This window comes from Hyla sarda, chromosome 13, assembly GCF_029499605.1.
Source record: "Hyla sarda isolate aHylSar1 chromosome 13, aHylSar1.hap1, whole genome shotgun sequence".
NCBI lineage: Eukaryota > Metazoa > Chordata > Amphibia > Anura > Hylidae > Hyla > Hyla sarda.
Window position 1 is genome coordinate 21,355,648 of NC_079201.1, and position 16,314 is coordinate 21,371,961.

General features: G+C 44.7%; 1 long non-coding RNA gene across 1 annotated transcript in view; it reads right to left on the minus strand.

Annotated features, from left to right (window-relative positions):
- Positions 1 to 3,636: 3,636 nt before the first annotated feature.
- The window catches only part of LOC130297779 (uncharacterized), a 218,271-nt gene continuing 205,593 nt past the window's right edge, over positions 3,637 to 16,314 (minus strand). Inside the window, exon 3 of the long non-coding RNA XR_008849684.1 lies at positions 3,637 to 3,936. This is a non-coding gene — a long non-coding RNA (uncharacterized LOC130297779). The remainder of the gene's footprint in view (positions 3,937 to 16,314) is intronic.

Genomic DNA, 16,314 nt, shown 5'->3' on the forward strand with positions numbered 1-16,314 from the left:
GCGACGGGCCGAAGATTGTGAGTCCTTTGGATAGGGGATAAAATGTTTTTGCCCGGAATACCCCTTTAATTCATTTGTAAACCTTGTTTTTTTTATTTATTTATTTTTTCTCTTTCGGGTATCTTTATTTTACTGTAAATCTGAAAAACTCATAAATAAATAAATAAATGGAAAAAGAAAAAAGAGCATTAGGTAGTACCAGCAAGCTAGTGTGAGTTTTTGGGAACAAGAGCAAACTAACTATGGGTTAGGATGAGGATATTAGTCTGGGAAGTGTTTGTCACGTAGTTGAGTGGTGTTAACCCAATGTCCTTCTTCTCTACTCTCTTCAATGTCCCTTTTCAAATGAAGGGGTTCTGCACACAAAGCCAGGGTAACCACAGGGCAATGTACTCCACTTTACAAAAAAATAAATAAAAAAAATTAAACACTAACACTAATGGGGCAAAAATGTCATGTCCAGGGTCTACAAGGAGCTGAATCCAGCCCTATGAAGGATTGAAGCTTCTTACCGGCCTGTACAAATCTTTTTATCGACCTGATTAAATCCACACCAACTCTTTGTAGCTCGCAGTGTACTAAAGACATTACATGGCGTACGGATGGCGGTCATTCCTGAATGCTGAGCTATGTGATTTTCTACTTTTCCACTTGTTAGACTAAACCGCTTGGGTCAACAGGAAATGCTTTGCTTTACACTTGTTTAACACACGCGCACAGGTCAATAGTGCTTTCTATTACATCTCTTCATCAAAATACACAAAGCAATATAAAATTCTCTGCTCTCCAGCTTGTTCAGCCGACCTGTCAATAAAGCGATTAGAGGCTTCTTACCTGTAATCCAAAAGCAGAAAGGCTGATATATCCAAACATCAAAGGAAAACGTGTATAAATGCAACCGTGCTATGCATCGCTGAGCACTAAACCGTTCTGTTATACAGATGTAGCAGAGCTAAGTACAATGTACAGATAAACCTCTGGAGATGTAGCAGAGCTTAAATGGGTCTGTCAGATCCAAAAACTTTTTATATGTTGTTACTAATGAAAATTAAAGACCTTTTGTAATATAGTTTTTTAATTTTTTTTTTAATATTTAATAAAGAAAGCAGCCTCTGAAAATTCCACCACTAGGGGTCCCCATACCTACTGGGGCACTAACCAGTCCTGCAGAAACATCAGGCTTGTCCATGAGTCATGGACAAGGCTGTATAAGCAGACACACCAATCACCTCCCACCACCACAAGGGAGGGACACGTTCCTTTCCACCACACACCAATCACCTCCCACCACCAAAAGGGAGAGACATGCTCCCTCCCACCACACACCAATCACCTCCCACCACCACAAGGGAGGGACACACACCCTCCCATCACACACAATCACCTCCCACCACCAGAAGGAGGGACACGCCCCCTTCTACCACACACCAATCACCTCCCACCACCACAAGGGAGGGACACGCCCCCTCCCACCACACACCAATCCCCTCCCACCACCACAAGGGAGGGATACGCCCCCTCCCACCACACACCAATCCCCTCCCACCACAACAAGGGAGGGAGACACCCCCTCCCACCACACACCAATCACAACCCACCACCACAAGGGAGGGACACGCCCCCTCCCACCACACACCAATCACCTCCCACCACCACAAGGGAGGGACACGCCCCCTCCCACCACACACCGATCACCTCCCACCACCAGAAGATGGGGACACGCCCCTTCCACCACACACCAATCACCTCTCACCACAAGGGAGGGACACGCCCCCTCCCACCACACACCAATCACCTCCCACCACCACAAGGGAAGGACACACCCCATCCCACCACACACCAATCACCTCCCACCACCAGAAGGTAGGGACACGCCCCTTCCACCACACACCAATCACCTCCCACCACCACAAGGGAGAGACATGCCCCCTCCCACCACACACCAATCACCTCCCATCACCACAAGGGAGGGACACGCCCCCTTCCACCACACACCAATCACCTCCCACCACCAAAAAATGTACAGCTGTGTAGATGTACATAGTCAGGATTAGGTACTGAATAACATATTCATTTATTTTTTTGTAGGATCTGACAGGTACGCTTTAAGAAAGCACTTTGGGAATTATGATAATCATTTTTTTTTTTTTTGCTCCTATAGTGCAGCATAGGCTATTGTTACAGAAAAGTATAGAGGTTCTTGTGTATGCCTTTTGCTTGCCTCTTTTTGTTGATGTTGCATGCATAGGATAGACTCCATTTTAGTTTAAAAATTCACAATGATTGACCAAGTTTCACATATAAATGTTTATTCAAAAATTTTAATAAAAATCTTTTGAAAAGAAAAAATTCTCAATGATGTGGTCCTGTGATGCAGCCTACATTTCCCGTAAATCCTCTGGCTGAGGGTCAGGTGTTTATTCACTCCAGCTGGTTATCTCATTAAAGGTGTACTTTGTCCAAAATGTTTTCCATCAATAAGCCCAAAATGGCAGCATTAAAAAAAATAAACCCGCACTTACCTATTTCCACTCCACGGTGTCTTTGGTCTCCTTCCTGGTGCCCGGGATCAATCTGCCATATTGCTGCATAGCCTATCACTGGCTGAGGGGAGACAATGCTGCGGGCAGCAAAAAGCTGAGCTGCAGTGTTGCGCATTGGGCCCCAGACGCAGGAAGAGGGTCGCTGAGGAGGCCGGGGCGATGATACCGGAGTTACAGGGGAATCAGCAGGAGGTAAGTACAGGTTTATTTTTTCAAAGCCAACATTCTGAGCTTATTAATGAGACAAAGATTTTGGCTGCTGGTGCTGGAGGTCATCCAGGTGAATTCATTAGACTCATAAGTGGGTTGAGAATTGTTCACATTATGTGCATTTTTGATGCGTTTTCTTATTCAAAGTGCGTTTTGAAAATGAATATCGGCCTGAGGTGAAAGTGACTTGACCTATACTCACAGTTGAGGTGTCCTATGACAATGTGAAGTTTTTAGGCTTCGTTCACACGTTGAAATTGTCATCACGCTCCCCCCCCATAGACTTGCATTAAGGAGGCGGGCCGTGACGTCACGAGGGGCGGAGCCGTGATGTCACGATGCTCCGGCCCCTGTATCGCCGGTCATTACGCACAGAGCAAGCGTGCTCTGTGAAGTAAGGATAGCAGGGTGCCGCAGCCGAGATCCCGGGGTCCCCAGCAGCGGGAGTCCGGCGATCTGACATCTTATCCCCTATCCTTTGGAAAGGGGATAAGATGTCTAGGAGCGGAGTACCCCTTTAAGGTTATAGAAACACTGATAAAAATGTGCATAACACAAAATGGCAGCATAACAAAATACAATTTGCCCTGGAGTAGTGGGCCCAGAACAGTGATACTGGAAGTGCCTGAGGCAACGTTTACTGGACAGGACAACATCCTGTACTGGGTCACCACAAACTCCCCCTCTGCCATCCTTGGTTCACAGTTCTGGAGGATAAAGATTGCTGAAGGCATTAGAATGCAAAAACATAACATTAGTGCAAATATCATCTTCTGAGTCCTTATGGAAGGAACAAGATATAAGTACTTCTTGAGAAAGGTGGATCTGGAAAGTTGGTGCCCTTGATTTTAACCACTCACAATTTGTTTATGAGTCATTAATTTGCCCTATCTTGAGGCAAGACATTTACTAATTGAGATATACATTTGACATGTTACACCTACTGAACATTTTCTGACTGAATTTTATGGGATTCACAAACATGAAGAACATACAAGCACTGAAACAAGACACAAACCATACAAACTTTCTGCCCTTCCTCCAGTTGTGCGGTTCTTTTCATGAACAAGGTACCTCGAGATATGTTGGTCCGGAGCTGCCAGAGGCTTTCTACTCCAAAGTTCTTGGCTTATAGCTTCTTCTCCCCGCAACTAAGAAAGATGAGTGCACCTCATGGCCACACCTAAGGGGTACAACAAATAACGAACAGACAAATTTAGCCTACAAGATACTCCCTTGAATTTTGGGTGCACCTACTGCATGACAGAAGACACTTAACAGATACAACATTTAACAAATACATGTGAATATTAACATCCAGACTAAAACATCCCGACTAGTACATTCTATGGATGCGTTATCACATCCCTAAATAAGACAGTATATATAATTGACACAACAATATCTGACTGAAAATACATTTCTGACTACAAAACATTCAAATTATACATCTCCTGACTGAAAACATTGTTACTTTCTGGCATTACACAATTTTCACTAAGACAGTTCTGATTAAGTGATAAGACAGAGTAAAATTATACATTTACGGTACTTACTCAGCAGACTTTACTAGCAGATTACCGATCAAACTGAGCAATGCTATGTAATAGCATAGCATTGCTCAGTAAATGCAATTTAATAGTCTGCATATAAAAGTCCCCTGTGGGGATTTAAAAAGTGTAAATAAAAAAAGTTAAAACATTTTAAATATAAAAAGTCCCTCCCAAATAAAACCTTTAAATCACCCCCTTTCTGATTTTTTAAATAGAAAAAGCAAAAAAATGAAGTGTACCTGTCAATTGGTAAAAAATAGGCAAGACCGATGCGGAAATTGGGCAGTGTGAATGGGACTGCAGAATCCCAATGAAGTTCATTAGGCTGTTAACACATGATATCCGTGCAGAAATCCATGCAGAAATTCTGACGTGAGAACATAGTCTTACATTGGTCTTGACAGAGTTACAGCTCAGTTTGAAGTCAAATGGCTTCCATGGACTGGTAAAGAATGGGTTAAACATTCTATAGATAGAACTATAGAACTTTCTAAGTAACTTTTTTTTTTTTTTTTTGCTGTAAAACTCTGGTAACGTTGAATCGATAGACCAGCGAGAGAGGTATCTTAATGCATTTCCAGCTGGCCTCAGTCAGACAGCGCAGAAAGGAAGTCTCGCAGTTTTAACAGGGGTTGACAGTGTATCGAAGACTATCAAAGACTTGGCAAGATGGAGCCTGTATAGATAAACACTACGCACAGGAGAGAGGAAGAGTCTTAAGTAGCCGTCTAAGATTCCGGACTAGAGTAAAGTAAGAGATGAAAGCTCAAGCAAGTCTTTAGAAAATGCATTTCCCTCCACTGTTGGATGTACAGTGTCCCGGTACACATTCTGCTGCCATTTAAGTGTTATGTTGCCAGATGTTGACACAATACACAAAGTGACGTCACAGTGTAGTATAATCTCTGTATTGTGAGTTGTCTATGCATAATGCTGCCTGAACCTTTTCACATGTGTATATACATTGCAACGGTAAAGTACTTGAAAGGGTAACAGGGTTTTGGGGGTGTCCACCTTCATCCCTGCAGTCCCTTGTTATCTTGTTACCTTTTTGTGCTCAGCAGAACAAACCTTAGCCTTGGGGAGGTACATACTGTATCTACAGCAGGGCCTCTGTGGTGACATGGGGTGGTGTTAGTGGAAATACCTGATCACTTCATGATGCCAGGGCACCGTTATCCTATACACGGTCCGAGGTTTGGGACAACTTCTCCTGGGCCAGACACGGGGAGTAAATAAACACACCGACGTCAGGTTACAGATAACTGTCTTTACTGAGCTGGGTGAAGATGGTAATACATACATCTGGCTTTAGGTGAGGGAGTGCAGTGTAACCCCTTGGGGGCCCTGTTGCCTTGCTGGGACTTGTGGTGCTGACACAGAACAGATTTATACAGACTTGTGAGACGGAAGGATGAATCCTGGTAAGTAGGGTCCTGTCAAGGCACTGAAGCCTTCTCCGCAGGGGCATGAACTTCCTCCTTGCGAGTAATCCTTGCAGGAAGACCAGTTGAGGGATTAGATTTGAGCTAGGCCTCTAACATATATACATGTAACAGTAAGATAATTAATTTAGAAAAATTTGTGCAATTAAGTATGAACATAATTAATTTAACATTAAGTCCTTTGATGGGTTCAACACTATATGCTACCAAGCTGTCCGAGACAGCCCAAAGCCACAGGAGAGCTACTGGTGCTGGGACACCACAAACTCCCCCTCTAAAAGGCAAACGACCTCAGCGCCCAGTTCTAGCGGCTGAGTAGTGGTGAAGGGCAGTCCTTTTGAAGTAGGAGGGAAAACGTGTAGTAGTGCAAAATTGGTGTCTCTTCCTGGTTAGAGTATAAGTTGGTGCCCATTGTTGAACCAAATGCTTTGTGTGTTATTTTGTGCCAGTTTGGAATATGAGATGCAAGACTATTTACCCTTATAACTACACAGGGAATGGGGACATACAAACATAAGACAAGACACACATAAAACACACCTTGACGTAGACCGTGGGTTGCAGCGGACACTTCTAAGGGAACTCTGGAAGGCTGCCGTAGGCTATCATTTCGTAAAGCGTCCGATGCCACGGGGCCCTTTGGCTTCTAGCTACTTCTCCCCATGACGAACTTGACACAAACAGACACCTCCTTCCACGACAAATTTACCACTAAGGTTCCTCCTTAAATATCAGGGGCCCTCATGCTCTTCAGGAGACGCTTAAAGGGGTACTCCGCCCCTAGCATCTTATCCCCTAAGATAAGACGGGCAATACAGGGTCCGGAGCATCGTGAAATCACGGCTCCACCCCCTCGTTATGTCACGGCCCGCCCCCTTAATACAAGTCTTTGGGAGGGGGCGTGGCGGCCATCATGCCCCCTCCCATAGACTTGCAATAAGGGGGCGGGCCGTGACGTCACGAGGGGGCAGAGCCGTGAAGTCACAATGCTCCAGCCCCTGTATCGCCAGTCATTGTGCACACAGCTAGTTTTCTCTGTACAGTAATGACAGCGGGGTGCTTCAGCGGAGATCCCGGGGGTCCCCAGTGGCGTGACCCCCGCGATCTGACATCTTATCCCCTATCCTTTGGATAGGGGATAAGATGCTGGGGCAGAGCACCCCTTTAAGACTTACAACCTAAAACCTAGAGAGAGAGATATACATCCTGACTGGATATGATAAGACAATTTTTAACTGTCTGGCTATATGCATTAATCAGGACAGCAATTTAAAGAAAACACGATGAAACAAGACAATATGATAAGTACATTTTAAGACTATCTAGGATATACATTTTCACTGCCCTAGACAATCCTAACTAGGTATAAGATTTGTAAGGCACTGTAAGTATTCTGGCAACCAACTATGCAGGCATAAGAATATGCATAGGGTTCTTGACAGAGTCGGGCACACAAGCATTTTGGTTACTTCTTGGCCCAAGGCCAGGCACATTTCCTTAAACTGTTGCATAACGTAGAACTGGAACATGTAGCAGTCCTGGGGCATTTTTTCGAATGTCCTGCACAGGCTGGAGTAGGGACACAGGGTCAGTCCTGGGTCGTTATTACGAATGTCCTGCACAGGCTGGTGTAGGTACACAGGGTCAGTCCTGGGTCGTTATTACGAATGTCCTGCACAGGCTGGTGTAGGTACACAGGGTTAGTCCTGGGTCGTTATTACGAATGTCCTGCACAGGCTGGTGTAGGTACACAGGCTCAATCCTGGGTCGTTATTAAGAATGTCCTGCACAGGCTGGTGTAGGTACACAGGGTCAGTCCTGGGTCGTTATTACGAATGTCCTGCACAGGCTGGTGTAGGTACACAGGCTCAATCATGGGTCTTTATTACGAATGTCCTGCACAGGCTGGTGTAGGTACACAGGGTCAGTCCTGGGTCATTATTACGAATGTCCTGCACAGGCTGGTGTAGGTACACAGGGTCAGTCCTGGGTCGTTATTACGAATGTCCTGCACAGGCTGGTGTAGGTACACAGGGTCAGTCCTGGGTCGTTATTACGAATGTCCTGCACAGGCTGGTTTAGGTACACAGGGTCAGTCCTGGGTCGTTATTAGGTATGTCCTGCACAGGCTGGTGTAGGTACACAGGGTCAGTCCTGGGTCGTTATTAAGAATGTCCTGCACAGGCTGGTGTAGGTACACAGGGTCAGTCCTGGGTCGTTATTAGGCATGTCCTGCACAAGCTAGGGTATTCAGTTGAACTTAGGAACTTAGGCTTGGACGCCAAAAACAGTAGAATGCAGGAGAACAAGAAAACAGACGAGGCTCATGAAGGGGCAAGCATTATTATGGCTCACCTCCTCCATAGAAGACTTTAGTAAGTAGGGTACTTGCCATCCCAGTGGAGGCAGTCCCCACCTCTTCTTGGCTGGGACAGGAATCTTGCAGATCTTCCTGGAGAACCCTCTGGTGGGTTAATTGTGTTGGTCCAGGACACTTCAGAAAGATTTGAATGCGAAACTGTTCCCCATACAGTGGAGAGCCAAGCCCTATCAATGTTAGTGATTGGACCTTGTCAGAACCCTAGTCAGTGTGGGATATCTTCAAGTCTCATATCTTAAAGGGGTACTCCGGTGGAAAACTTTTTTTTATTTTTTTTAATCAACTGGTGCAAGAAAGTTAAACAGATTTGTAAATTACTTCTATTAAAAAAAATCTTAATCCTTCTAGTACTTATTAGCTGCTGAATACTACAGAGGAAATTCTTTTCTTTTTGGAACACAGAGCTCTCTGCTGACATCATGACCACAGTGCTCTCTGCTGACATCTCTGTCCATTTTAAGAACTGTCCAGAGTAGGAGAAAATCCCCATAGCAAACATATGCTGTTCCTAAAATGGACAGAGATGTCAGCAGAGAGCACTGTGCTCGTGATATCAGCAGAGAGCTCTGTGTTCCAAAAAGAAAAGAATTTCCTATTTAGTATTCAGCAGCTGGAAGGATTAAGTACTGGAAGGATTAAGATTTTTTAATAGAAGTAATTTACAAATCTGTTTAACTTTCTGGCACCAGTTGATTTGGAAAAAAAAGTTTTCCACTGGAGTACCCCTTTAATTATCTCAAGAAACACGTTGGTGTGTTTCTTACCCCCCATGTCTGGCCCAGGAGAAGCTGTCTCTACACCAGACTGTGTATAGGCTAAAGGTGCCCTGGCGTCACGAATTGACTAGAACACCTTGCACCCCCTGGCACGACAAGGCCCTTTTCAGGTGTTTTCAGAGGGCCTATAGATTCTATAGGGTAGTGTTTCCCAAGCAGAGTGCTTCCAGCTGTTGAAAACTACAACTCCCAGCATGCCCAGACAGCCGAAGGCTGTCCGGGCATGCTGGGAGTTGTAGTTTTGCAACAGCTGGAAGCAGTCTGCTTGGAAAACAATGTTTAGGGCACCCCTAAACCACGTGCCCAATCCATTGCAATAATATACTCCTTATCTGTCTTTCAATATCAGCTTAAAAAGCAATATTACAATGATAAACTCCCCCTGTACTGACATCTGGCCAAATCCTCCAACCTTCTTGTATAAAGCAGCCGATCTGGATATGAGAAAATACTGATGCACTAAACAGGTGGAGGAGACCTTGGTGTATTCTCTTCTCCGCTTCTAATGGCCCGGCCTGTGTTTATAGCACCAGACAGGGAGTTAAATGGACTTATTGAACAACAGCCAGAGGACACATTCAAGCGAGAGATAAAGAGCCGCATTTAACAGCAATCTCCGTACTTAGTTAGATTAACCCCATATTAATGGGACCGTAACCACAAATGGTCCTTTCTCTACACTAACTTAAGTGGCCTCCGGGAAGGAGAGATGGCTGTCGGCAGAATTAATTCTCTTACGCAGGGGCTTCTGCCTTCGTGAAGAATTGACTGTAGAACGCCTTTGGCAGATGATCGTAGAGGACCGTCTCCTTCTTCCCTCCATAGACGTAGCTCGGACTTCGTGCTGCTCATAAAGCCGACCATTGACATTCCAATTAGTTATAATTGAGAAGGGAACGTTACTTTAGTGAGTTTTAATGGCTTCAAGTGTCTTATTAATGGCACTAAAGACGGAGATGCAGAATGCCGCTACCAGAAAATGTTATGTCAGCTCAGACAGAGAGTGGGAGAACATGAGCGCTGAACAAAGCGACAAAATCGCCCCTCCTGCCAACATTTTCAAAAACATTTCTAAGACTCAAGGGACACTTGGACCTCAAAAATGGGGGGCTTTGTCAGGTGCAGCTGGCCAAGAAATGGGGTTTGTCAGAATTTGTATACAGGACAAATTGGTGCAGAAAACAAATATGGGGCTATATTCGCACCTCGCAATTTCCGTGCAGAATTCCACTTGGAATTCCGTACAGAGATTCCGTAGTGTGAACACAGCCTTAGTTTGCTAGGAGAGCGCTTAATAAAAAGGGAGGGATGAAAGAATCTCAGGGAGTACTTACTTCATTGGTGGAGGTGTAGTTAAATGTAACGATGCTGGATGTGGACACTCTAACCTGTGCGGCAGATGACATGGACTGTATCGGGGAGCGGAGTCTAAGGTGCCGCTGGTCTTTACCAAAGCCTGTCGCAAGTCAGGATGGGCTTGATGCGGCAGGCGACATCCAGGTCGCTACCCTCGATATGACTCGACCACACAGGTAACTGGGCATGATGAGGTACAGAAGGATGAGACAGAGGTGTAGTGAGACTTAGCAGAAGGTCAAGGCAGGCGGCAAAGGTGCGTAGTCAAATAACGTAGCGGAAGGATCAAAATACACAGGCAAGGCAAACAGACAATTGAGAACGCTTAATCTCAGGCTAGGGGCACTGAAGATCTGACAGGGAGGAAAAGGCGGAGCTGCCTTATATAATTTTGGCAGAAGGACCAGGCACCAATCAGTGGTGCACTGGCCCTTTAAATTTCCTGAAGCCGGCGTGCGCGCGCCCTAGGAAGCAAAGGCCAGAGCAGAGGCAGGTGAGAAGCGGGTCATGATGCGAACCGTAGCCCGGACGGGAGAGCGGGGAGGTGAGCGCTGACGGTCGGAGCGCCGGACCGGAGCGCTCACCGTAACAATAAACATCTTTTTTTACCCCCTTCCTGGTTCACTTCTCAATCTCCTGCAGTTCCTGGGATAAGATACAGATCTCCATTGCTTGTAATGTTAAAGGAGTTATCTAGTCTAAAAAAATGTATCTCTTATTCACTGGAGAAAGCCGGAGATTCCAACTCCCATTGAGATGCACGGAGGGGCATGTCAGCCACCGTTTCATGCCGTGGTTGACACACATCATTCATGCAGAGACGGGGCGCCGGGCAGTAGATCGTGGGGGGGGGGGGGGGGGGGAAGGGTCCAAGCGGTCGGACCCAAAAGCTTGTATCACAGTGTTTAATGTTGTGTCCCCTCAAAATAACTCCCCTAAGTGAAAATGTGCAAATTGGGCCCAATTTTCCTGCAGTGTCCCCTGGGCCTCCCTTGCACTTGTTCCCCCATGTACATATGTTTCACCAATTATTGTATTATAAAATGTGTAAAGAGGTGTTATAACTTCAAGAAATTTGTCATGTGATTGTTCCCCAGGAGGTATCAGTGACCAGAAGACCCAAGAGTGGGCTATGGGCTCCCTGCTAGTCTCACCCATATAAGCCTTGGGTGGAGCTAGCTCACTCTCTTTCCTTATTCTCTTGCTTCTTGCTGAGGTCCAGTCAAGTCGAGCTTAATTGTGTGTCCAGAGTCATAGGAGGCCTCAAGTCCAGACTGCAGCCCCCATCTACAAAATCTGCAAGTAAGCCACAGTCACAGTCTTGTCAGTCAAGTCACAGTCATCTGTCTAGTCAACATGGCCTGCATAAAATTGACCCCATCTACTACAAGTCCCAGCAAGCCCTTTGGGTCTCTGAGTCACTGGTCACCTCTGTAAGCCCTGGCTGAACTGTATAGAGTTTTCCACCTGTCTAACCTCAGTAAAGCTACCATTGTCCGTAACTTGGCATCAGAGTCATTATTGCCCCCAGTGCCTAGCTCAGGATCCATCGGTACACCTTCGGGTGGTATTGAGGATAAACCATGCCATGGCGTCACGAATACAAGGGGTTAATACCATCTGCCCCAAGGGTAATTGCATTACACCCTCTACGACATGACCATGATATCTCGATGTGGTTGGGCAAAGGACACAGAAAAACCTTAGAGCTGTTGCCTGATGCTGAAGAGGCAGAGAGGGAAGAAGAATTGGGTTGCACCATGACTGGTAGCAGGGACTAAACACTGGCATAGTAACACAACTAATTGTACAGTGTAGTGCTGTTAAGCTTGGCTGCTGGTTAGGCCTTAAACTGTGAGTGACTGCTGCTGCTCACTGCTGAGTGTCGACAAGAAATAAATACCAGACAAAATGTTGGTATATATCTCCTTCTCAGCATACTGGCCAAGGACCTGTACCAAGGAGTTATGTTTATTTTATGGAAGTACATTGGTTTTTACATTTGACAAAAAGAGAGGTTAGTTATCACGTCAAAAACGTCATGTTATATTTTGATTGGTTATTTGAGTATTGCGTCTGTATATATTAGCATATTAAGCATTCATTTCTTTCTTAGCCGTAGGTCATTTATGTTGCAATTTCCCTATTCTACCAGAAAATTACGGATGCATTCGTCCTTCTGCACAGTCTATATTTCTTCAAATGTTTTGTCTCTAACTTCCAACTCCTTCTTTATCTTGCTTCTTTTGACCTCATCCTAAGGTCTTCATCTTAGTTACAAGCAAATAGCAAGCTGATATATGGGTTACAAGTAACAAATATCTTTCTGCAACATAAGCAATGGCATACAAGTATTAATATATTGATCAGCCATCAGAATCATTAAAATCAATTTCAACAATTCTCTCCTAAAGATATTTGTTAAACAACATCTTTCCCTATAATATATTCTGCCTAATAGTCTCAGGTTCAGGTGGAAAATGGAAAAGAAAAAAAAGGTGTGGGATGCTTCACTGGTTTGAGACGAGTGGCTCCTCATGAACCACCCCCCTTTGTACCCAGACTGATCCTTCACCTGGGACTCCTATTTTAGCCCTACTCTACTGGTGCGCAATTGTTGAAATTGATTATAATGATTCTGATGGCTGATCAATATATTGACACTTATATGCCATTGCTAATGCTGCAGAAAGATATTTGCTACTTTTAACCCATATATCAGCTTGCTATTTGCTTGTAACTAAGATGAAGACATTGGGAATGAGGCCAAAAGAAGCAAGATAAAGAAGGAGTTGGAAGTTAGAGACAAAACATTTGAAGAAATATAGTAGGACAAATACATCTGGAATTTTCTGGTAGAATAGGGAAATTGAAACATAAGTGACCTATGGCTAAAAAAGAAATGAATGCTTAATATGCTAATATATACAGACGCAATACTCAAATAACCAATCAAAATATAACATGATGATTTTGAAGTGATAACTAACCTCCCCTTTTTGTGAAATGTAAAAAAACAACGTACTTCCGTTTAATAAACAGAACTCCTTGGGACAGCTCCTTGGCCAGTGTGCTGAGAAAGAGATATATACCAACATTTTGTCTGGTGTTTATTTCTTGTGTCAAAACTCAGCAGTGTGCAGCGGCAGTCACTCACAGTTTAAGGCCTAACCAGCAGCCAACCTTAACATTTGGTGTCAGAAGTGGGATCTGATCCACACGCGAGGGAAGAGCCAGGTCTGGTGGACCGACACCCTCGGCCACCCAGGGTGACCCAGAACTGTCCAAAACTAGGAGCCTAATCTCCACAAGAACACGGTAAGTCTGCTGATTTCTTTACGAATCTCTAGGTTATCTGTGTCCTTTGGGCAGTTTTGTGGGAGCCTGGGAGATAGCTTTTGTCGACCCTCTACGACTAGCCCTTAGTGACAGGGAATCTCCCCGCTGTGTGGTCTCAATTTCATGGAGGAGTTTTAGCCGCATGTGACTCACTGCTGCTGCTTAAACCTAAGACCACAGTTTAGCAAATCGGGAGAAGTTGTTAGAGAACCAGAAGTCAACCTTAACAGTGCCTGTGTCCTGAACTGCGATTTCAATAATCTCTTTTATGTTCCTCTCTATTTGTTCTACAATCCTGTTGCGAGTCCTGTCCCATGGCAGGCAGCCCTGTGTCTAAGGTCCTGGCCTTATCTTTTCTGTGTTCTGTTCAGAATCTCCATTCCCAGTTTAACATCTTGTTCTACAATCCTATATCTACAAGTGCAAGTCCTGTCTACAGTGCTGCTGTGACCCCATCTCCAGTTCTGTTGCTGTGCCTTACGATCCAGGTGATCATGCTTGTGTCTGTCCTTCCATACCTGCTGCGTCCAGTTGCCTACTGGTGGCTGCTCTGGGTACTGCAATCTAGGTACGCTCTCCCTTGGACTCTGCGGCACCAAACCGGTAGCAGACAAAATGATCTACACCAGCTGTTCGGAGATTCTGTATTATGTTATTATGTTTTCTTCCATTGTATGTACTCTGATGCCTCAACAAACAGGCGCCAACGTCACAGCCTGCTAAACAATGTAGTGGGCATGGCGCTCTAGAGCACCATGGCTCCTTATTGTAGATGACAGCTGCTGGGATTCAGACTCCACCGCCCATATATTGAGACTCAAGTGTATAGGTGATATCGGACAATGATGCCAAGCAGAAAATCCTGGATCAATTTGAATCCTCCTCAATGTCTCCTACAATAGAGGATGTGAAGTGCAGCATGCATTGAATAAAACTTTATTGTTTCAAGTAGTAATGTGGTTGGAGACACCTGGCCCCTTTTCATCAGAATTAGGAGACAAGCATGTTGTTCTTGAATACTGATGAAGAGGACCCAGGTGCCCCAAAGCGAGTTACAACTTGAAACAATAAAGTTTTCTTTAATGCAAGCTGCTGTTCACATGTTTCACTGGAGAAAACTTTTAAAAAGTCTTCTATTGCTCCTTTCCCATCTTCCTGTCTCCACTTTAGAATCTGTTCTTTGGAAGTTTGGTATAATGTTGGGCCTATACAACCATTCAATATAAGCCTCTATGCACAACAATTAATCCCATTCCATACATCTTACCATATGAAGGCATTAGTAGAGGTGCGGTAAGAGCTCTGTGCAGGCCGGTCACGTTCTTCTATTCAAGCTTGGTAAATCATGTTTGATTGACTTTCCAGGGCAATTGGGGGAGATTTATCAAAACCTGTTAAGAGGAAAAGTTGCTGAGTTGCCCATAGCAACCAATCAGATCGCTTCTTTCATTTTCCAGAGGCTTTTCAAAAATGAAAGTAGCGATCTGATTGGTTGCTATGGGCAACTCAGCAACTTTTCCTCTGGACAGGTCTTGATAAATCTCCCCCATTGTCTTCTGGCAAGAGACCAGATTGTTATAATAATGTTAGAAGCACCAAATCATGAAAGCATTGGCACTGTTATGGTCCAATACTGGTGCACATCTGTCCAGCAGACATTAAAGGGGTACTCCAGTGCTCCAGCGTTCTGTCTATAAGAGGGGGCGCGGCGGTCGCCATGCCCCCTTCCATAGACATGAATGGAGGGGGCGTGGCATGATGTCACGGGTGGGCGTGATCGTGACGTCAAAACCACTGTTGCAGAAACCTGGCATTTGTTTAAAATTCTGGGTGCTGCAGGTGACCGCAGCATCCTTTCGATAGGGGATAAAATGTCTGGCAGCAGAGTACTCCTTTAAGATGTTCAGTGTCTGATTAATGTTGGTGCAGGCCCATGGCAAAAAGGTTGGTAGGGAATCCCAACCTACCTCTAAGACCTGAACTCCACCTGACCTAAAACTACTACATATAGGACACATATCTGCTCATGATCCTATTTTCATGCTGTTATAAAGGCAGCTGGCCCTCATTTAGACTTCATGAGGGAGACCTTCTTAGCTAGATACGATTGCCAGCAAATTTTTTAGAAAAATGTGAGGGACAGGTCGATTGAAAAAACAATCCTAGTGATTGGAGACCTTCTAAATCCGCAAGGATATGGAGACTTGTGTGCCACTGCTTGGCCATAAAAAGTAACTCCATGCTACTTAAACTACTATGTTAAACCAGGTATAGTCATAGTTTCATGAGGCAGTCAAGCCTAAAAAGAAAAATAAAGGTGCAACCGGATTTGTTTTATGCACAAAGGTCCTCACTCTAAAGTGCCGTGAGGCAATAATGGACGTATTGCAAGTGGGAAAGGGGGAGACAATAACAGTAATGTGAATATAGGAATATGACTATGTGACTAAGACAGTTCAGTCTAAAGAGACTGAAAGTAATCGGAGGTAAGAGAAGTAATAGGAACAGAAAAAGATAAGAAAGGACTGATCAGAGAAGACAGTACAGACTAGTAGACAGATGATGGGGTATTGGTGAAGAGGGGGAAGGGCTGAGGTACGGAATGTGGATTGGGTACAGGTTATCGGAATAAGAAAGGTGAGGTAATGGAAGATGATTTGAACGTATTAATGTAGAAGAATTGCCACTACAGAGGAGTAATGAGAGAAGATG